The sequence below is a fragment of the Bos grunniens genome, chromosome 19 (assembly GCF_055505025.1).
Source record: "Bos grunniens cultivar Pamir isolate PY7600 chromosome 19, Bosgru_T2T1.0, whole genome shotgun sequence".
NCBI lineage: Eukaryota > Metazoa > Chordata > Mammalia > Artiodactyla > Bovidae > Bos > Bos grunniens.
Window position 1 is genome coordinate 63,713,740 of NC_141183.1, and position 23,808 is coordinate 63,737,547.

At 37.3% G+C, this 23,808-nt stretch overlaps 3 pseudogenes; 1 reads left to right on the plus strand and 2 right to left on the minus strand.

Moving 5' to 3' along the window:
• Positions 1–213: 213 nt before the first annotated feature.
• On the minus strand, positions 214–1,170 carry LOC147352830 (olfactory receptor 4C11-like; annotated as a pseudogene).
• A 9,683-nt stretch (positions 1,171–10,853) lies between these two features.
• LOC147352831 (olfactory receptor 4C11-like) lies at positions 10,854–12,468 on the minus strand (annotated as a pseudogene).
• Positions 12,469–19,169: 6,701 nt separating this feature from the next.
• LOC147352832 (olfactory receptor 4C15-like) lies at positions 19,170–20,210 on the plus strand (annotated as a pseudogene).
• Positions 20,211–23,808: the final 3,598 nt, after the last annotated feature.

A 23,808-nucleotide genomic window follows, 5' to 3' on the forward strand; every position in this document is an offset into this window, starting at 1 on the left:
TTGTTATGGGTTTTATTTCCTAATGCAAGCCTCTCAGAATAAGGATACTGTGTATCTCTGTCTTTATATCCATGTATTTCTTTACTCTTGCTTCTGGACAAAAATATGCTATATGCTATTTCTTCTTTCCGTAAAGCAGAACTACACCATTAAGGACATATACACAAGGATTCCAGTATATACACTTATCAACTGAAGTCATGCTTTGCTACATCATAACATTTTCATGGCATTTTTCACTTCTTCATTCTGTAGTTTATAGATCAGTGGGTTAAGCAAGGGTGTCCCAACTGTATAAAATACAGTCACCACCTTGTCTATTGGAAATGTGGTTGGTGGGCGTGTGTATATGAATATACATGGGCCAAAAAATATGACAACCACAATGAAGTGGGAGATGCATGTAAAAAGGGCTTTTATCCTTCCTTCTGCACTGTGGTTTCTCAGTGAGTACAAGGTGACAACATAGGAGATAAACAGGATTATGCAACTCACCATGCATATGGGCCCACTATTAGAAACAACAAGCAAATTTATCACAGAAGTGTCCATGCAGGCAAGTTTCAACAAGGGCTGCAAGTCACAGAAATAGTGGCCAATTACATTGGGGCCACAGAAGGGCAACCTCAAAGCCAGGAAAATCTGTGAAAATCTGTGCTGAGATCTCACCCCAGCTAGAATTCAAGACCCCACCCAGGCTAGAATCACCCAGGCTAGAATTTAAGACTGCACCCAGGCTAGAATCACCAATACACCACAAAGGTGCCAGCTCATGATGGCTGTATATTGCAAGGGTTTACAGATGGCTATGTAGCAATCTAAGGCCCTGATGAGCACAAAGATCTTTATGCATCCAAAGAAATGGGCTGCAAAGACCTGGGTTATTCACTCATTGTAGAAAATTGTTTTCTCCTGAGAAAGGGCATCCACAATTAACCTGGCGGCTGTGGTTGTAGAGAAGCAGGCATCAGCAAAGGACAGACAGAATAGGAAGAAATACATGGGACTCCTAAGTGTCCTGCTTGTCTTAACAGTCACAACAGTAAGAAAGTTCCCCAACAGTGTTGCAAAGTATAGGATCAAGAAGACTCCAGGTATTACTTTCTGCTTTCCTACATCCTGTGTCAAGCCAAAAAGAATTAATTCAGTCACACTCTTATTCACTGACATGGTAATGACTATAGATAAGAGGTAGTTGACAAAGGTTTAATCTGCAGAAAGAAGAAAATAATTAGACATGCGGGGAAGATAAGTGGACTGAATTCTGAAGTCCCAGTTTCTGTTTCATTCTTTGTTTGCTCCAAATGCCTTTGATCCAATATGGATCTCTGGAAATCTGCACATGTCCTAATCTCTCCCAGATCTATCTATTGATTCAGAAGTTAGCTGCCTTGGATCAAAGTTTTTGCGTTTTGATAATATCAGAATGAGTGGCCTTTAATTGTTTTTTTCTTATTCCAACCAAGATTACAAACTCCAGAACTAGTACTTTCCTTGGGAAAATGACTTTAACACTTCAAAATTTAGCCTTCAGACAAGAAATGGAGTGCAAATACTTGCCATATCGTATTCTGAGTTTTCCTAAAAATTTGAAGACGGTTTTGTATCCACATAGACATCAATATACACATGTATATTCCAGGCATTATGTATCTTTTCTATGTTCCCTAGAAGCTAAATAGCACTATTTCAATATTAAGTGCTAATATTATTAGAGTCTCTGCTGAAGAAACCATTCTTAGTATGGCTCATTTTTGTGTCTGTTATACCTGACTCCATTGGAATCTTGGTTGAAATATGCTTTGACAATTTTTACCTATGCCTCTTGTGTTCAAGATGTCAGCTTCACTGATGGTCATAATATAACAAATGTATGGATAATACACTAAGGTTTATATAATTTAGGAAACTACTATTTACCCTCAGGACTATACTTCTGAACTTACCCCATTAAATTACTGACCCTTTCTTCCTATGGATTTGACTTGTAAAATTTCCAATATGTGTATAATCTAATATATGATCTTACTTACACATGTCTCTCTTTACTCTAAATTTTCCAGAATACTTTCCTAAAAATATTGTTTGAAAAAAATCCTGCAGTTCCAATATAAAATAATGCAATTTTTCTATTTCAGATATTTGTTAATATCATATATAGTTTGACTGAAATCATCATTATAGTTTCTGACTTTCACTTAGAATTATTATAACAATTTTCACAAATTACTATAATTCCCATAGTTTAATTATTTTACTTAATGATATAATGATATATAGTGTTTTAGAATATTGCAAAAAATTAATGCACATACAAGCAAAGCAAAAAAAGCTTATTGTATTATCTCACTTGGTTAGCAAAAATGTATTTTTATTATATGTATATTAAATTATATTATAAGCCACATTTTATTTTTTACCACATCTTTATGAAAACATATTGTCCTGAGTATCTTTTATCGTTTGTTGTCTTATATTTTGCAATCTTGTTATTTTATTTGCAATTAATATTAATCTAGCAAAATGATATTTCTTGGTAAAGAATACAGTTGCTGAAGTCAGTTTGTCTGGATCTGGGTTCAAATCCCAGATCCACTATTTACTAGTTGCAAGATCTTGGGAAAATCACTTTAGACTTAATCATGGTTACTATGCAGATAAAATAAAGAATGATGTAGCTCATAGTAAGTAAGAACTATGTAAGTCAGTCTCTACCACTTGCACTTTTATAACTTTGCTTCTTTTCTTCTTCTGTGACTTTGTTCCTTTTTATAAAATACAAGCTGTCAATTTTCCCATTTTAATGTAGTCTATATTTTGAAAAAAACTTTAAAATAGAAACACATTATCCACTTACCTTACATAATTAAATAATTATCTTTCACTTTAAATATTTAATTGAAATTATCTGAAGTTACTGTGAGGAATGTGGAAAACATCCTCCCTGTTCCTAAAAATTTAATATGAGTTTTAAGGTACTTGTAGATAAGATCACTAATTATGTAAGTCATCATACGATTGGTGTTATAAGAATAGAAACAATCTACAGAGAGAAAAGTACAAATTCCTAAAGAGTACATTGATCAGTGAAAAATTCAGAATTTTTTAAAGAGATGAACTGTAACTGAAGAAAGTCAGGTTTTAAATCAGGTCTGAGAAGGCAGTTAGCATAGAATCTGAGGCCACACTGCTTAGATTCACACTCCATCTGCTGCCTATGAAGGTGTATATTTAACAAATTCCTTGATTCTATGCATTTCATTTTCTCCAGCTGTGAAAATATATGACAATGCAATCTACCTTTCAGAGTTGCTATGAAGGTTGGATAATTCAGTATGTGCAAAACATATGGAAGATGCAGGTATGCAGTACCTTCAATTGCAGTGGTTACTTCCATTATGATTATGAGTGTTAGCTTTCCAAGAGGGGTTCTTTATTTTCCAAAAGTACCCATTCCAAATTTTTATTTACCTATAAAACAACTGCACAACTGTTTTAAACATTAAGTTCCCTTTCTAAGTAGCAGAAATTACATTGGCACTGTGTATCACACCAGTTTTCTCATGGTGACCAGAAGTTAGGAATGATGCTTTGAGAAATTTTAATATGTATTTAAATATAAATCAATAAAAGTACATAACACCTTCAGTAATATGGTCCCATGATAAGAGGAAAGTAGAAGGAACATAGGGCCTTTGATGTGAAAAAGTCTAGAATCCAGAAATAAAACTCCGAGTGAGGGCTTCGGAAGGAGAGAGGAAGACAAGATTTTAATGGACATGATACTGCTGCTACTAAGTCACTTCAGTGGTTCAGTCGTGTTCGACTCTGTGTGACCCCATAGATGGCAGCCCCTAGGCTCCTCCATCCCTGGGATCCCCCAGGCAAGAACACTGGAGTGTGTTGCCATTTCCTTCTCCAATGCATGAAAGTGAAAAGTGAAAGTGAAGTTGCTCAGTGGTGTCCGACTCTTAGCAACCCCATGGACTGTAGCCTACCAGGCCCCTCCATCCATGGGATTTTCCAGGCAAGAGTACTGGAGTGGGGTGTCATTTCCTTCTCCAAATGGACATGATAAGGCAAATCCTTTATCAATCAAATAAAAAAATCAAATTGAAACTTTGAGTTTAGTTGGGTTATTCTGATGCTGGGATATATTGAAGGCAAAAGGAGAAGGGGGTGGCAGAGGAACAAGATGGTTAGATAGCATCACTGACTTAATGGACATGAATTTGAACAAATTCCAGGAGATCATGGAGGGAAGAAAAGCCTGATATGCTGCAGTCCATGGAGTGGCAAAGAGTCAGACATGACATAGCGACTGAACAACAACAAAGGCATAGTAGAAAAACTTCAAAAACAAGGTTTTCTACCTAGCCACAGGCCATGATAACAAGAGTGTATTGTTTGAATATGTTTTTGTAGGGATATATGAAATGTAGAGACCTAAAAAGATGTGAACTGTTTTTATTATGATTTACTCATTACCTAAGAACAGAAATAACTAAGTTGTTTAACAAAATTGTCATTAAAAAAAAAAAAATCCAATTGGACTTTAAGCTCATCTGCAAAGAAATGCCTACCTTCTTGAAGATTTGCAGCTTCCAGGGGAGATACATCTTTCTATCCCCTACACTAAGAAACTAAGTTGGAAGCATACAAGTTGATGCACTGTGGTTCCAATGAAATAAAGTCTGGACCCTCAGTGACCCCAGATATGATTCGTTGGTCACTTTGGATTTCTTACTTCCTTCCCTGGAGAAGGGAATAGCTACCCACTCCAGTATTCTGGCCTGGAGAATTCCATGAACTGTATAGTCCATGGGGTTGTAAAGAGTTGGACATGACAGAGCAACTTTCACTTCTTTGAGAAGGATCTTAAATGCTCATTTTTTATTAGTCTCATGCAAAATAGCAAAATTAATTATATCTTGTTATATTTAATAAGATCATGTGCTGTCATTGTTATCATTTTTTTAAATTTTATTTTATTTTTAAACTTTACAATATTGTATTAGTTCTGCCAAATATCAAAATGAATCCGCCACAGGTATACCCACGTTCCCCATCCTGAACCCTCCACCCTCCTCCCTCCCCTCCCCTCCCTCTAAGGTTTTATTTGTTATAGCGATTTTAGGTTCACAATAAAATTAAGAGAAAGGTTCAGAGATTTCCCATACAGTCCCTGCCTAACACATATATAACCTCCACCCCATTATCAACTATCTCACCAGAGTGATGCATTTGTTATACTGACGAACCTACATTGACACATTGCAATTGCAATCACTTGAAATCCATGGTTTAGCACAGGGCTCACTCTTGGTGGTATACATTCTATGAATTTGAATAAATGTGCAATGATATGTATCTATTACTATAATATTATAGAGAATATGTTCAGTGCCCTAAAACATGATCATTTTTATATTTCTAAAACATAGAACACAGTAAGTCTTTTCACTGAGCACTTCATTTTCATTCAATTCTAAATAAAATGTCTCACACAAAAATTTAGTGGATGAAAATAACACTTTGAGTGAGATCTTTCTGTGTGTTTTGATTGTAAGAATTATTAGCTCTTACATACCATAAAGTCAGGCTGATATTTCATAAACATCAGTATTACAAATGGTCGTCTAGTGGTTAAGACTCAGTGCTCCAACTGCAGGAGCACAGGTTCAGTCCCTGGTCAGGGAACTAAGATCCTGCATGCCATTAGACAAAGCCAAAGAAAAAAAGAAAGAAAAAGAAAAGTGAACATTTTAAAGATATGACACATCACAAATGCAATAAAATGATTACTATAGTTTTTAAGAACAATGACTGAAATACTCATTGTGGCTCTCAGAGTCCTCTAACTCAGTGCCAGTGCTTCTGCATGCAGCAGCCAAGCCTGGCACTGTCAATGTGCTTGCTAATGGCTATCCATTTTAAAGGGCATGTTTGCGTGCTTGTGTGTGTGTGTGTGTGTGTGTGTGTGTGTGTGGTGTATTTACTGAATTATGCAATCCTTTCAGATTTGCTTTAATATTTTTTTCTTCATTTGATTTTACCATCTCATAAGCAAGTTCATGTTTTTTTTTTTAATTGGAGCAGACTTGTTTTACAAAGTTGTATTATTTTCTACTATATGAGAAAACCATATTTCCAAAAGATACATGCACCCCAATGTGTATTGCAGCACTTTTTACCATAGTCAGGACATGGAAGCAGCCTTCATTAACAGAGGAATGGATAAAGAAGATGTGGCACATATACACAATAGAATATTACTCAGCCATTAAACGATCAAAATTATGCCATTTGCAGAGATGTAGATGGACCAAGAGACTTTCTTACTGAGACAAGTTCATATTATTCTATTTTGTTTACTTCAATTTAAACTGGGAGGCAGGATTTAGCAGAGAATAGTCAGAGGGGAACCAGGACTGGGACTGAAGGGTTTGTACTCCATGGCGATTCTTGGTGACTCTGCTCCACACTGGTACATAAAATATCAGTCTCCAGCCATCCAGGAGAAGCCATCATAAAGCCAGAAAATCACAAGCAGGTAAAGAAGTAAACATCTCTGATATGTTCAGTGCATGTTCTGATGAGTAAATGGGTGAAACTTCAGGATGGGTCAAAGAGATCAGCATTTTAGATATATATTTGAAAAATAATAGTGAGGAGTAAGGAATAGAGAGATTAGAGAATGGTGGCAGGAATCAGAGCAAAAGGGGAAATTTTGATTGTGGGAAAGACCCAGAAAAAGAAGAACCAGGGGATGAGACAGGGCAAATCTCACTAGGCAAGGGTGAGCAAAAACCCATGTTAGGGATAAAGAGTAGTTTATCCCAAGGTTTCACTAGAGAGTTGATCTTTCTATTCTCCAGTCCTCATATTATCCCTTATTCCAATCCCAGAAGATAATGCAATTTGAGGCTGTAAGTAGGGATGATGGTGTGTCCTGGACAGAAAATGTTAGTGTGATAATTAGGGCAATAAATATCACAGCATCACCAGTATCAGTGTATACCCACTGCATATCATTAATCTGTGCTCTTGTCCTTTTCCTATCCCTATGCTTTATAAATAAGAAATGTGCAGATATAGAATACTGTGCCTCTGCTTCCTTCAATATGTCCCCTTTTTGGATAAGAATTGGGCCTGAACCAATGTTGCATTAAGCAGAGACCAGTAAAAGAAGAGAATCCCCCAAATATTAGAATCCTCTCATCTCCAGAGAAATATATTTCTGGAACTTGAGGTTTCTCAGGAGACAGAACTGGACAGAGGCAACTGACCTAAAACCAGTCTTGAATGGGAGGCAAGAAAAAGGGAATTGTTCAGTTGGTCTTGAAAACTTACTTTTTCTTTGTGGAAAAAGAAAGAAAGAAAGAAAGAAAGAAAGAAGTATAGAGCTATGAGCTTTTGCTCCTTCAATTCTGATTTACTATGAAGATGAATCATGCTCAGTATTTGCAACATGTACATTGTACTCCAAATAGATCCACTCTGCTTTCTGTCCCGGCACCTATGGGAAGAGAAGACACTCCATAGATACCAACCCTTCCTAGAAAGCCTGAGTTAGACTCTTCAAAACTGTCTGTAATACTGGCAGAAGGTTTCTTACTCTGCTCTTATAAATTTCTAGAATAAATAGGAAATATTCTCACTAGTCTGTGATAAAACTGTCTCTAAATAGCCAGATCCATTACCCCAAATCATTCCCTGGCAGAACATGTTAATTAAACATTTCCTCTTCCTCCAATAGATATTTATAGGGATTTCATGAAAAGGTATTTGCCGAGGCTTTGAAGGAAAAATGTCTTCACCCTTCCCACCCAACCCTGAATGATTTGCTAAATGAGCTATTTACTTCAGTTAATCAAGAATCACAGTAAACCGTGAGGCTAATTAATCCCGGACAAGATTGTCAAACGGGAGATTTCGCCCAGAGAGCCCTCCTCTCCTCCTATTCTGTCTTAATGAATGGCAAGGACACCTTCCATTTCATTTACCAAGAGCTCCACTCACGTACCCTACTCTAAAGAAAACACACACACACACACACAAACACACTTTCAAAGTCACCTGGAAGTATAGACTATGAAAAGTTACCAAAGACTCTGTCCTTTAAGTCAAATCTTTCCCAATGACAGAAGAATCTCTGAGTGTAGGAAAGGTTCAGATAGATCTGATCTAATAGAATTCTAGCTTCATGACTTATGTTTCTGTGGCTTTAAGCAAGTTTCTTAGCTTCTCCTAGTTTCATATTCTAGAAACTGTTATTGTTAGATATATTAATTATTATATAACTCCTGATTATACCAGTGAAATATAACTAATGACAATGAAAACTACTAATTTAAATTTCTATAATTCCTATAGCATTTTGAAATCAGTCACTAGATAAAGGAAAGAAGAAGAGAAAAATGGAAAAAATGTTTTTACATACTTTTATATTAAAAGAACTTCTTAAAGTATGATTTACATACAATAGAATGCACAATTTTAAATATACAGTAAATACACTCATGTAAATGCCACCACATGACAGGGGATTATTAATTTTGTTCTTCTGGTCAAAGGACCAGATTATGGCTTTCTGTGTGTTCTCTCTTCATAATTATATTCTTTATTTTTCCTTCTGCTCTTTATTATTTGGTAATATAATATGGTTCGTTCTGAAGTAAGATGAACAATCGGTTCCATGCCCCTCTCTAGCCTCTGGTGATTTATATATGTTTCTACAATTATCTATTTATTAGCTCAACAGGTACTTGACTATTTAGACTATGCCAAGTGCTATTCTAGGCACTGAAGATGTAATATTATTTTTAAGGCACACATTCCTACCATCATAACCAGAAAATAAAATGAATAAACTGTATGACAGGTTAGAGAATGATAAGTGCTAAGGAGAAAAATAAAGCAAAGATGAAGGAATAGGAGATACAGAAGGTTACTGGATGGGCGTTGCAATTTTATGAAGTAGTCTGAAAAGTCAGTATTGAGAGGATACATTTTAATAATAAATCAAAAGTATTGAGGAGATAAGCTATGAATATACCCAGAGGAAGAATAATTGGAGACAGAAAACAGGCTTGCAAAGATCCTTAGAAATGATTACAGCAAGAAGACCAGTTACTATCTTTAACCATAAAAAGTTAACAGAAGAGAATATAATCAGATCTTCCACACTTTAATTGTTAGAATCTGAAGTTCCATGAGTGCTGAGATTCCCAAAGAGACAAGCTAATGCAAAACATCACAAAGTGGCATCATATGAGTTCATCTGCCACAGTTTACAGTCCAGTTTTCAGATCTATAGGGAAATCAGTCAGTACAGTCACTCAGTCATGTCTGACTCTTTGTGACTCCATGGACTGCACCACACCAGTCTGCCCTGTCCATCACCAACGCCCAGAGCTTGCTCAAACTCATGTCCACTGAGTCTGTGATGCCACCCAACCATCTCATCCTTTGTCATCCCCTTCTCCTGTCTTCAATCATTCCCAGCATCAGCATCTTTTCCAATGAGTCAGTTCTTCCCATCAGGTGGCCAAAGTATTGGAGTTTCAGCTATAGCAAAATAGTCTTGATCATATTTATTCTCAAAGATAGACTCAATGTCTGTTCCCTTGTGGGCTGGCTCCTACTGTTGATACACATTAGTTAACAGTAGTCAAGCAAGAATGCAAATTTAGTGAGATACATGAAAAATATGAGCTTCCTAGGTGGAACAGAATCTGCCTGCCAATGCAGGATATGCAAGAAATGTAGGTTTCATCACTGGGTCAGGAACATCTCCTAGATAAGGAGATGAAAACTCACTCCAGTATTCTTGCCTGGAGAAACACATGGACAGAAGAGCCTGGCAGGGTGCAGTCCATGGGGTCTCAAAGCAGTCAGACATGACTGAGCGATTGAGCACACACACATACACACACACATTATGACATTAGTTCTATTTTGTCAATTATTGCCTTTTTCATATGTATGATCGCATCCATGAGATGTTAGTTTTTATAATATAACTCTAACAGCTTTATAAAATGGTCATCTATTCAGAAGTAACCATATTGGGCAAGTGTCCATTAACTTAAAATACAAAAACAGATATGTATAAAAAATTAAGAAATATGAAAATAATTATCAACATGATAAACAAAACATATTAATGTATACATAGAAAAATTATGTATCAATACTGTGAATATCTTTGTTATAACTAGAATTATCTGATTTGAATAGGAAGTGAGGTGTTATTTCCCTGTACATACTCAGGCAAAGGAGAAGTTAATTTTTAAGAGTATTAAAGAGGGGAGACAAGCACCAAATAGAGGCTTAACTAGTTGATATTTATGCTCCTTGGGGATCATAGGTTACTGGGTGTGACATTATGTTATTGACTTTTAAGCCAGAAAGTATAAGATATAGACACAGTGATTCCAGAGCTGGTTTACCAACAAAATGGATGATAGATATCAGGGACAGACTATTAAACTTGAATAAGAAACATAAATAAACAAACAAAAAAATGATGCACAAAACCAGAAGGTAAATATATGGAAAGAACAGGATGTGGTTCACAAGCGGAACCATCAAAGCAGATGGCAGAGGTGAGGAGTGGGCTTATGTCCCCACGAAGATGATGGAACTTCAGGTTCTTTCTCTGAGACATTGGTTAAAATAATACAGATTTTTCTGGGTGCTCATTCTGCCTGTTCCCCTAAATGCCCCACTGGAACACATTTATACTGTCCACAATAGAATGAGAACATTTTCTCTTTTCCATCGATCCAATTATACTTAAACTCTGACAGAATTAGCAGTTGGCATCTTCTGCTCTTTGCCATCTTGAGTCAGACTTTGTTGCACCATAGCTTTCTCATGGCCTGTTTGACTTCTGCATTCCTCAGAGTGAAAATCAGGGGGTGGAGCAAGGGTGTCACAATAGTGTAAAACACAGCTACCATCTTGTCCACTGGAAATACAGTTAGAGGGCAAGCATATATGTATATACACGGTACAAAGAATAAGACAATAATAATAATGTGGGAGGTGCATGTGGAAAGGGCTCTCCTTCTTCTTTCTGTGCTATAGTTACTTAGAGAATGTAAGATGAAAATATAGGAGATAAGCAGCAACAGGAAACTCACCATGCATATGGTCCCACTGTTAAACACTATGAGCAGGTTGATGACATAAGTATCCACACAGGCAGGTTTCAACAAAGGTTGCATATCACAGAAATAGTGATCAATAACATTGGGGCCACAGAAGGGTATTTTCAAAGCCAAGAGAATCTGTGCTGAAGAATGAATACAAGACCCCATCCAGGCCAGTTTCACCAGTGTGCCACAGACACTCTGGCTCATGATGGCTGTGTACTGCACGGGCTTGCAAATGGCCACATAGCGATCAAAGAACATGAGGACAAGTACCAAGATCTCCAGGTACCCAAAGAAGTGAAACGCAAAGATCTGGGTCATGCACTCATTGAAGGAGATGGCTTTCTTCTCAGATACAGAATCTGCAATCAACCTAGGGGCAGTGGTCAATGAAAAACAGGCATCAGCAAAAGATAAGTAGAAAATGAAGAAGTACATGGGGCTCCCAAGTTTCTGGCTATTTCGTATAGTCATCACAATTAAGAAGCTTTCCAACAGAGTCCCAAGGTAGAGAAAAAGAAGATAACAGATACTACTTTCTCCTTTAGTAGATTCTGTGTTAACCCAAGCAGAATGAACTCATTGACACTGCTTTCCACCTCCCTGGTTATGGTGAATATAGAACAGACATAGGTGGGAAGTGGTTCATCTGCAAAAAAAAATTGGAGAAATGGTGACTTGGCAGTTGCAGTGTATTTGGATGCAGAATTGTAATTTTTAGAGGTCTAAATTTATCAAACATATAACTTAGTATTTCTCAAAGTTTTCATACACTATACTTACTCAGGATTTTTTTTTTTTTTAATGTCAACATGCTTTAATCATTGGCATTGATTCAAGGTCTTCTTATGGGTTGCCAATTTGTGTGTGTGTGGGGGGAAAAAAGCTCTCAAGTGATTGTGCACTCTGCCGTTGCCTGAAAACTAGTGAATTTGCTTTATGATCTTGATCAGATCATTTTAATGTCTTGACACTCCTTCTTTATATGACAGAGAATCTAATAGATACATTATTAACCATATGCATATGTATATGATACATATATGTGCATATAATGTGTATGCATATCAATTACTGATAATAATATCCTTATATAATTTAGAAATCATACGTTTGGAGATTCTTTCCTGAGCAAATACATTCCTTGATTTGAACAACAGTTAGTAGCCATTAATCCTGATCTCTTCAGTATATTTGTTGGGTTATACTTAAGAAAAAATGCTTATTTTTCCATTTTTAGGTTCATTGCAGCTATAACTTTACCTTCATTGACAGTTAGGGCACATGAGATATTTGAGCAAATCATTGAGGCTAGCAATATTTTGGAAAATTGGTATATATTTGATACATATACATTACATATATTAGATGCGTGCTAGTAAGTTTCACATTCTGTGGACTCAACCTGACATTTCAGTTTCTATATTTCTTTCTTTTTTAATTTAATTTAATTTAATTTTTTAACTTTACAATATTGTATTGATTTTGTCATATATCTAAATGAATCCGCCACAGGTATACCTGTGTTCCCCATCCTGAACCCTCCTCCCTCCTCCCTCCCCATAACATCCCTCTGGGTTGTCCCAGTGTACCAGCCCCAAGCATCCAGTATCATGCATCGAACCTGGACAGGCGAATCATTTCATATATGATATTATACATGTTTATTTCTGTAACCTGTGTATTAACCTCTTTCATATCTGATTCTCCTACCACTGTCATCCAGAAGATTGCATTCTTTCAACTTTTATGTCTTTAAATGTAAGTTTAAAAATGTATTTCAGAAATTCAACATAAAAATACATCTCCTTGCTCTCCTTTACTTTTTCCTTATATACATGTATCTATATAAGTTCAATCATCTTATTATATTTTCTGATTTTCCTTTTTTAATTTAAAAGCCTTTTCTATGTTAGCTAAACTGTACTTCTAGTGTAATTATCTACTTAGCAATTATAAATAAACATGACGTTAGTCACTCAGTCATGTTTGACTCTTTGTAACGACAGTAATGCTGAAGAAGCTGAAGTTGAACAGTTCTATGAAGACCTACAAGACGTTTTAGAACTAACACCTGAAAAAGATGTCCTTTTCATTATAGGGGAGTGGAATGCAAAAGTAGGAAGTCAAGAAACACCTGGAGTAACAGGCAAATTTGGCCTTGGAATACAGAATGAAGCAGGACAAAGACTAATAGAGTTTTGCCAAGAAAATGCACTGGTCATAACAAACACCCTCTTCCAACAACACAAGAGAAGACTCTACACATGGACATCACCAGATGATCAACACTGAAATCATATTGATTATATTCTTTGCAGCCAAAGATAGAGAAGCTCTATACATTCATCAAAAACAAGACCAGGAGCTGACTGTGGCTCAGACCATGAACTCCTTATTGCTAAATTCAGACTGAAATTGAATAAAGCAGGGAAAACCACTAGACCATTCAGGTATGACCTAAATCAAATCCCTTATGATTATACAGTGGAAATGAGAAATAGATTTAAGGGCCTAGATCTGATAGATAGAGTGCCTGATGAACTATGGAATGAGGTTTGTAACATTGTACAGGAAACAGGGATCAAGACCATCCCCATGGAAAAGAAATGCAAAAAAGCAAAATGGCTGTCTGGGGAGGCCTTACAAATAGCTGTGAAAAGAAGAGAAGTGAAAAAACAAAGGAGAAAAGGAAAGATATAAACATCTGAATGAAGAGTTCCAAAGAATAGCAAGAAGAGATAAGAAAGCCTTCTTCAGCAATCAGTGCAAAGAAATAGAGGAAAACAACAGAATGGGAAAGACTAGGGATCTCTTCAAGAAAATCAGAGATACCAAGGGAACATTTCATGCAAAGATGGGCTCAATAAAGGACAGAAATGGTATGGACCTAACAGAAGCAGAAGATATTAAGAAGAGATGGCAAGAATACACAGAAGATCTATACAAAAAAGATCTTCACGACCAGATAATCATGATGGTGTGGTCACTGACCTAGAGACACCCTGGAATGTGAAGTCAAGTGGGCCTTAGAAAGCATCACTACGAACAAAGCTAGTGGAGGTGATGGAATTCCTGTGGAGCTATTCCAAATCCTGAAAGGTCATGCTGTGAAAATGCTGCACTCAATATGCCAGCAAATTTGGAAAACTCAGCAGTGGCCACAGGACTGGAAAAGATCAGTTTTCATTCCAATCCCAAGGAAAGGCAATGCCAAATAATGCTCAAACTACTGCACAATTGGACTCATCTCACACGCTAATAAAATAATGCTCAAAATTCTCCAAGCCAGGCTTCAGCAATATGTAAACCGTGAACTTCCTGATGTTCAAGCTGGCTTTAGAAAAGGCAAAGGAACCAGAGATCAAATTGCCAACATCTGCTGGATCATGGAAAAAGCAAGAGAGTTCCAGAAAAGCATCTATTTCTGCTTTATTGACTATGCCAAAGCCTTTGACTGTGTGGATCACAATAAACTGTGGAAAATTCTTCAAGAGATGGGAATAACAGACCACCTGATCTGCCTCTTGAGAAATTTGTATGCAGGTCAGGAAGCAACAGTTAGAACTGGACATGGAACAACAGACTGGTTCCAAATAGGAAAAGGAGTTCGTCAAGGCTGTATATTGTCACCCTGTGTATTTAACTTATATGCAGAGTACATCATGAGAAATGCTGGACTGGAAGAAACACAAGCTGCAATCAAGATTGCCAGGAGAAATATCAATAAACTCAGATATGCAGATGACACCACCCTTATGGCAGAAAGTGAAGAGGAACTCAAAAGCCTCTTGATGAAAGTGAAAGTGGAGAGTGAAAAAGTTGGCTTAAAACTCAACATTCAGAAAATGAAGATCATGGCATCTGGTCCCACCACTTCATGGGAAACAGATGGGGAAACAGTGGAAACAGTGTCAGACTTTATTTTTCTGGGCTCCAAAATCACTGCAGATGGTGACTGCAGCCATGAAATTAAAAGACGCTTACTCTTTGGAAGGAAAGTTATGACCAACCTAGATAGCATATTGAAAAGCAGAGACATTACTTTGCCCACAAAGTTTCATCTAGTCAAGGCTATGGTTTTTCCTGTGATCGTGTATGGATGTGAGAGTTGGATTGTGAAGAAGGCTGAGTGCCGAAGAATTGATGCTTTTGAACTGTGGTGTTGGAGAAGACTCTTGAGAGTCCCTTGGACTGCCAAAAGATCCAACCAGTCCATTCTGAAGGAGATTAGCCCTGGGATTTCTTTTGACGGAATGATGCTAAAGCTGAAACTCCAGTACTTTGGCCACATCATGCAACGAGTTGACTCATTGGAAAAGACGCTGATGCTGGGAGGGATTGGGGGACGGAGGAGAAGGGGCCGACAGAGGATGAGATGGCTGGAGGGCATCACTGACTCGATGGACGTGAGTCTGAGTGAACTTTGGGAGTCAGTGATGGACAGGGATGCCTGGCGTGCTGCGATTGATGGGGTCACAAAGAGTCGGACACGACTGAGTGACTGATCTTATCTGATCTGGACTCCACCAGGCTCCTCTGTCCATAGTATTCTCCAGGCAAGAAAACTGGAATATGTTGCCATTCCTTCCTCCAGGGTATCTTCCCAACCCAGATATCAGATCCAGGTTTTCTTCATTGCAGACAGATTCTGTACCTGCTGAGTCACCAGGGGAGCCCAAAATTAACACAATGTCTTAAAATATAAATTCTACCATTTATTTTTTTTCAAAATTTTCATCTTAATTAAAATATTTTTAATAATTTTTTCTCATATAGCTTGTGCTTATTTTTATAGTTTAATCAAATATATGCCCAGGGGATTGCTAATATAAATATCACTATTTTAAGTCACAGGAACTGTAGCCCACCAGGAACCTCTGTCTGTGGGATTTTCCAGGCAAGAATACTGGTATGGGCGGCCATTTCTTTCTCCGGGTGATCTTTCTGACCCAGGAATCGAGCCCAGATCTCCTGAATTGTAAGCATATTCTACCACTGAGCCACCTAGGAAGCCCATAATTATTGATACTATTCTCAACTAATCTTTCAATTTGGGTGCTTCAATATTTATTTAAAAATTAATTATTGTATGGGTATATCTGCATAATAAAATTTCCAAAGCTTGCAATATATTACAGGGTGAAAAACGTGCCCTTCAAAAATTCATACTTGACAAACCCTACAGTGGTTAGTCACTCAGTCCTGCCAGACTCTTTGTGACCCCATGAACCAAATAAGATTCCTCTGCCCATGGGATTCTGTAAGCAAGTGGGCTGCCATTCCCTTCTCCAGGGTATCTTTCCAATCCAGGGATCAAACCCAGGTCTCCTGCATTGCAGGCAGATTTTTTATCACCTGAGACACCAGGGAGCCCATAAACCAGAAGTAAAAGTTAGTTCCTTATGCATTCTGCTGGGTTTTCAGACATATATCTCTATATACGTATATACCTATGTAGATATATATGTATGTATATACACAAACACATATATGTGAAATATTTTATGTACAAATTAGGTCATTTTCCATTGTTTCTAAAACTATAACAATATGGCACAAATTATAAATAAAGATTAAATTGAGGCTTTATTATATTTACTAAGTTAATTGAAGTAAAATTATGAAATATATATTTTGATTAGCAAGAGTATTACATTTTTGTTGATTTTAATTTCTTATATTTCATTTGTTTTGAACTTTTTATTTTATATCTATTTAATTTTTGATATCTTTGTTTTGAGCTCTTTTTTTTTCAACATTATGCAATAAACTCTACCAATTTTACACTCCTGTTTCCGTTTTAGTCCATAATGCCTTTAAAATTTAATGTCAATTGGGATACATTTTAAAATAAAATTTGACATACACTTCCTCTTTCTGATTAACCATCAATTCTTTAGTGATTTAATAACACCATCAACTTAGTCATCAAATGTGTACTGAGAACTGCTCACATCTGGAGTCAACTTACAGAGCATGAAAAGATGTCCTCAACATCCTCACAATGACGTTGGAGGGATACCATTTCTCTATGTAAGATTCTTAATCTTTGAAAAACTACACACAACTCTGCAATAATACCAAGTTAATTTTAACTCAATATCAGAAAGATCCTAGAAAATAAGGTGATTGGCCGTTAAAGGTTTAAACATGGGAAATAAGTGAAATTATGGCTTTGAGTTAAAGTGCAATTTCTAACAAGTTCTCTGATAATTAAATATTCAAAAAGTGTATAAAGGGTTTCTCTAAGTAAGATGAATATATCAATATCAGTAAATCAAACTAATTCAACTCTAGTAAAGTTACACATCTAAATATAATTAGGTTTTCCTTGCAGTTGAGCTAAAATAATATTAGTTCACTATGAGAAATTACAAATTGCAACTACAAATTAAAAATTACACTATGAGACATTACAATAATTACAAACTCTGATTGGAAGTTGCAACTTTCTGTGCTGATTATTAAAAAAAGAAAATAAATCAATGATTATTTAACTTTAATACATTAGGTTTCCAGTAGGGGATAAAAACAAAAGAGAGGCAGCCCTTAGTTGTGAGAAGAGGAGGAGTTAGGACATAATTAGAATAAAGATTAAATATTTTTAGAAAGGGAACATGAATTGCTTCAGGAAAAACCGATGCTCCCATCATTAAAAACCGCACTCTCATTAAATCCAAATGTTTTAAGAGACAAATTTTGGGTATATGCAGGTTAGGAAACAACAGTTAGAACTGGACATGGAACAACAGACTGGTTCCAAATAGGAAAAGGAGTACGTCAAGGCTGTATATTGTCACCCTGCTTATTTAACTTATATGCAGAGTACATCATGAGAAATGCTGGACTGGAAGAAGCACAAGCTGGAATCAACATTGCTGGGAGAAATATCAATAACCTCAGATATGCAGATGACACCACCCTTATGGCAGAGGGTGAAGAGGAACTAAAAAGCCTCTTGATGAAGGTGAAAGTGGAGAGTGAAAAAGTTGGCTTAAAGCTCAACATTCAGAAAACGAAGATCATGGCATTCGGTCCCATCACTTCATGGGAAATAGATGGAGAAACAGTGGAAACAGTGTCAGACTTTATTTTTGGGGACCCTAAAATCACTGCAGATGGTGACTGTAGCCATGAAATTAAAAGACGCTTACTCCTTATAAGGAAAGTTATGACCAACCTAGATAGAATATTGAAAAGCAGAGACATTACTTTGCCAAAAAAGGTCCGTCTAGTCAAGGCTATGGTTTTGCAATCTAATGTGGACTGTTTCCTAGCCACTTAACACTGAACAACTGCTTCCTTGCATTATTTAACTTAGTCATCATAACAGTACATATTAGAAGGTATTACTTATTTTTGTCGGTTTCTATTCTTGTTTTTAAATAATGAGTGAAAAGAAAGGCAATTTAACACATGGATATTTATTATGTATTAGTCTACAGCAAGGTGTGTTCCCAATGATTTTTTTTTTTTTTTTGAAGAATGAGTTAGTTGATTTTAAAGTCTCAGTTTTTATTAGATTTTAAGGAATAACTAGGAGTATAACCATGATCCAAGCACTTCTTTAGTTTTATCTTATTTCTACTTCTATCTGTAGATAAGGAAGTCACCTGATCACAAATGGCATGCAATCCGCCCCCCCCCCACTTCTCCCACCCATGCACATGGCAGACATGACCAATAAACTGTTCTTTTCCTTTCCTCAGAACATGGATGTGGCTTCAGAATTCTTCTCACAATTCACTCCAGGAAACCACTACTATTAACATATGACCAGAGTTGGCAGTTGAGATAACAACTATTTATTATCCCCACCGCAGGTAGATCCCTACCATTCTCCTACATTGAAGCTTTATCTTAAAACATGTAACAATTTATTTATACTTCAAATCTTCTGGTATCCCCCTACCACCTTCAACACATTTCTAGCTTTGTGTTCTCAATGAAAAAGCAAGCACAAGAACATAAGTTAATTTTTCATATGGATGCTCCAATTTGTTGATGACTATGATGACTCCCAAAACTGGTCTGAGACACATTTGTCTTTCTTCTAACTATAGATTCTGCATGCTCACTGAGGTACCTTTCACCTTTTCCTTGGAAATTATACAAAACCTAAGCTTTGTAACTGAGTTTGTCCTCCTGAGGCTTAGACAGAATCCAACCACGCAGAAAATAATATTTGTTGTATTTTTGTTCATTTACATTGCAACTGTCAGGGGCCACTTACTAATTGTGGTGACCATCAGTAGCAGCCCAGCACTCCGGGGCTCCCCCATGTACTTCTTCCTGGCTTTTCTGTCTTTTCTGGATGCATGCTTCTCCTCTGTCATTGTTCCAAAGATGATTGTGGACTCTCTCCTTTGGAGAAAAACCATTTCCTTCAAAGGCTGCATGACCCAGCTCTTTGTTGAACACTTCTTTGCTGGGATGGAGGTGATTGTCCTCAGTGCCATGGCCTATGACTGCTATGTGGTCATCTACAAGCCCTTGCACTATTCTTCTATCATGAACCACAGACTCTGTGCCCTTCTGATGGTGGTAGCCTGGACCGGGGGCTTCGTTCATTCCATGATACAGATTCTCTTCATTTTCCAGCTGCCTTTCTGTGGCCCCAACATCATCGAGCATTTCAAGTGTGACTTGTACCCACTGCTGGAGCTTGCCTGCACTGATTCTCACATTTTTGGGCTTTTGGTAGTCACCAACAGTGGGTTTTTTGGCATCTTGATCTTTTCCTTGTTGCTTGTCTCCTATGGGGTCATCCTACTGTCTCTGAGAACCCATAGCTCTGAGGGGCAGCAGAAAACCCTCTCCAATTGCAGATCTCACATTACCTTTGTGGTTTTGTTCTTTATCCCATGCGTATTTATGTATGTATGACCTCCATATTCTTTCTCCTTTGACAAAATTGTAGCCATATTTTACACCATCCTAACTCCCTTTTTCAATCCTTTGATTTATACATTCAGAAATAAGGAAGTGAAAAGTGCCATGAGGAAAGTGTGGAATAGGATAGTGGTGGTTTCTAATGAAAAATAAAACATTCAAAGTTGAATAAAAAATTCAAATTTTTTAATCAGACAAAATTATATGGATTAGCATTATTTGACAGGGGTTGACTGTGTGGATCACAATAAACTGTGGAAAATTCTGAAAGAGATGGGAATACCAGACCACCTGACATGTCTCTTGAGAAACCTGTATGCAGGTCAGGAAGCAACAGTTAGAACTAGACATGGAACAACAGACTGGTTCCAAATAGGAAAAGGAGTACATCAAGGCTGTATATTGTCACCCGATTTATTTAACTTATATGAAGACAACATCATGAGAAACGCTGGGCTGGAGGAAGCACAAGCTGGAATCAAGTTTACCGGGAGAAATGCCATTAACCTCAGATATGCAGATGACACCACCCTTATGGCAGAAAGTGAAGAAGAACTAAAGGGCCTCTTGATGAAAGTGAAAGAGGAGAGTGAAAAAGTTGGCTTAAAGCTCAACATTCAGAAAACGAAGATCATGGCATCTGGTTCCATCACTTCCTGGCAAATAGACGGGGAAACAGTGGAAACAGTGGCCGACTTTATTTTTCCGGGCTCCAAAATCACTGCAGATGGAGACTGCATCCATGAAATTAAAACACGTTTACTCCTTGGAAGGAAAGTTATGACCAACCTAGACAGCATACTAAAGGGCAGAGACATTACTTTGTTAACAAAGGTCCATCTAGTCAAGGCAATGGTTTTTCCAGTGGTCATGTATGGATGTGAGAGTCGGACTGTGAAGAATGCTGAGCCGAAGAATTGATGCTTTTGAACTGTGGTGTTGGAGAAGACTCTTGAGAGGCCCCTTGGGCTACAAGGAGATCCAACCAGTCCATCCTAAAGGAGATCAGTCCTGGGTGTTCATTGGAAGGACTGATGTTGAAGCTGAAACTCAAATACTTTGGCCGCCTGATGCAAAGAGCTGACTCACTGGAAAAGACAATGATGCTGGGAAAGATTGAAGGCAGGGGGAGAAGGGAATGAGAGAGGATGAGATGGCTGGATGGCATCACTGACTCAATGGACATGTGTTTGGGTGGACTCCGGGAGTTGGTGATGGACAGGGAGGTCTGGCGTTTGTGATTCATGGGGTCACAAAGAGTCGGACACGACTGAGCCACTGAATTGAACTGAACTGATAGTAATGTAATATTAGAAAAAATAGCATAAGTTCTAGGAAATAATTTAGTTTTAATTTTTAGATCACTTATGAACTGTGATTTGACAATTCGACATCCTCAAATGAAAATTAAAAATACTTGAATTTTATGCTTAGTTAGAATCTAAAAGTAAAAAAAAAAGAATGAAAAAAAATTATTCTCACTTCTTGCTACTCATTTGATATTTTAGAAAATATTTCTGAAGAGAAGACAAAATTGTATTAGAAATTAGGTTTTACATATATATATATATGAACTTTTTGCCCAACCTAATGTATCTGCTGTACAACTGAAAATAACAAAACATTGTAAATCAACTATTTAAAAAATAAATAAACAATAGAATTAAAAACATTAACATATTAATGTTTCAGACTTGCCAAAGAACGATAATTATTGCTGACAGTAGCCCTTTGATATTGGTGATAACTATAATTCACACTTTGAAAGTGAAAGTGATGTCACTCAGTCATGTCCAACTCTTTTGTGACCCATGACTGTACCCTACCAGGCTTCTCTGTCCATGGGCTTTTCCAGGCAAGGGTACTGCAGTGGCTTGTCATTTCCTTCTCTAGGGGATCTTGCTGATACAGGGATTGAACCCTGCTCTCCCTCATTGCAGGCAGATGCTTTACCATCTGAGCTACAAGGAAAACCAGTTAACACATTGATAGAACACAAACAAGAGAATTTAACCACACATATTTCATTTACAGGCTTTCAATTGCCTTCAAAGACTTCCAGGCCTCTAGAAGAGATGGACTTAAGCAAAGTTTTTGGGAAAGAGAACAGAATTTCCTCAAATCAAGTCATATGATTTGAAGTTTAACCAATTGTCCCTAAGGCTTGATTTTGCCCTTGGACTGTTTGAGCTGGGTAGTTCATTGCATATCACTTGGGACTGGTTTGGAAGAAATAGTTTCCTTGGAGCTCCTGAGGCTTAAAGCCTACCTTAAGCCTTTGCAAACTCTTGTGTGAATTTCTATAAATATCCAGTACACCAAAAATAAAACACTTAGCCTCATGATTTTTCACACACACACAAAATAATAATAATAAATAAAAAGAGAGAGAGAGAGAGATACAGTGGGAAGGAAGCTGGTCACAGAGGCATTGATGTCTCAGAGTGTAGGAATAGTTTACTCCAATTAAGTTTTCAAGAACCGAATTAAGAATTCACTCCATTTCCAGAGCATTCTCTCTGCTCCAGAACAGACCTTGTTGTCCTGTCCGAACCAGTACTTTGCCAGAAAGGAGCTGTGTGAATTATGGTTACATGAAGAGCTCCCTTTCTCCATAAACTCTTTACATTCCATCATAACTTGTGATAGAAGGCAATGATAAATCTCAGTGAAGTATAGTTTGTGTGTTTTATTCAAATTCACATAATTCACCTTCAAAGTAAATGAAAGTTGAAGATATGAAAAATACACTGTATTGGAGTCATCTGTTTGGTTGTAAACAAAGAGGTAAGTTTCTCAATCTGTCTGAAATGTTTTCTTCTGTGCTGTGCTTAGGCTCTCAGTCATGTCTGACTCTTTGTGACCCTATGGACTGTAGCCTGACAGGCTCCTCTGTCCATGAGATTCTCCAGGCGACAATACTGGAGGGTGTTGCACACTTCCAAGGTATTTTCCCAACCCAGGGATTGAACCCAGGTCTCTTGTATTGCAGACAGATTCTTTACCACATGAGCCCTAAACACCGATCTCTTGGAATCTATACTCAGTGTGTCTTCTTCTTCTTCTTTTAAATTTTGTTCTGTTCTCCAACTCTGCAGCATTGTATTGGTTCTGCCATACATTAAAATGAATCCGCCACAGGTACACACGTGTTCCCCATCCTGAACCCTCCTTCCCCACCCTCCCCATACCATCCCCCTGTGTCGTCCCAGCGCACCAGCCCCAAGCATCCAACACCATGCATTGAACCTGGACTGGTGACCCTTCTCACACACGACATTATACATGTTTCAATGTCATTCTCCCAAATCATCCCACCCTCTCCCTCTCCCACAGAGTCCAAAAGACTGTTCTATACATCAGTGTCTCTTTAGCTGTCTCGTATACAGGGTTATTGTTACCATCTTTCTAAATTCCATATATATGCATTAGTATACTGTATTGGTGTTTTTCTTTTGGATTACTTCACTCTGTATAATAGGCTCCAGTTTCATCCACCTCATTAGAACTGATTCAAATATATTCTTTCTAATGGCTGAGTAATACTCCATTGTGTATATGTACCATGGCTTTCTTATCCATTCATCTGCTGATGGACATCTAGGTTGCTTCCATGTCCTGGCTATTATAAACAGTGCTGCGATGAACATTGGGGTGCACGTGTCTTTTTCAATTCTGGTTTCCTCAGTGTGTATGCCCAGCAGTGGGATTGCTGGATCATAAGGCAGTTCTATTTCCAGTTTTTTAAGGA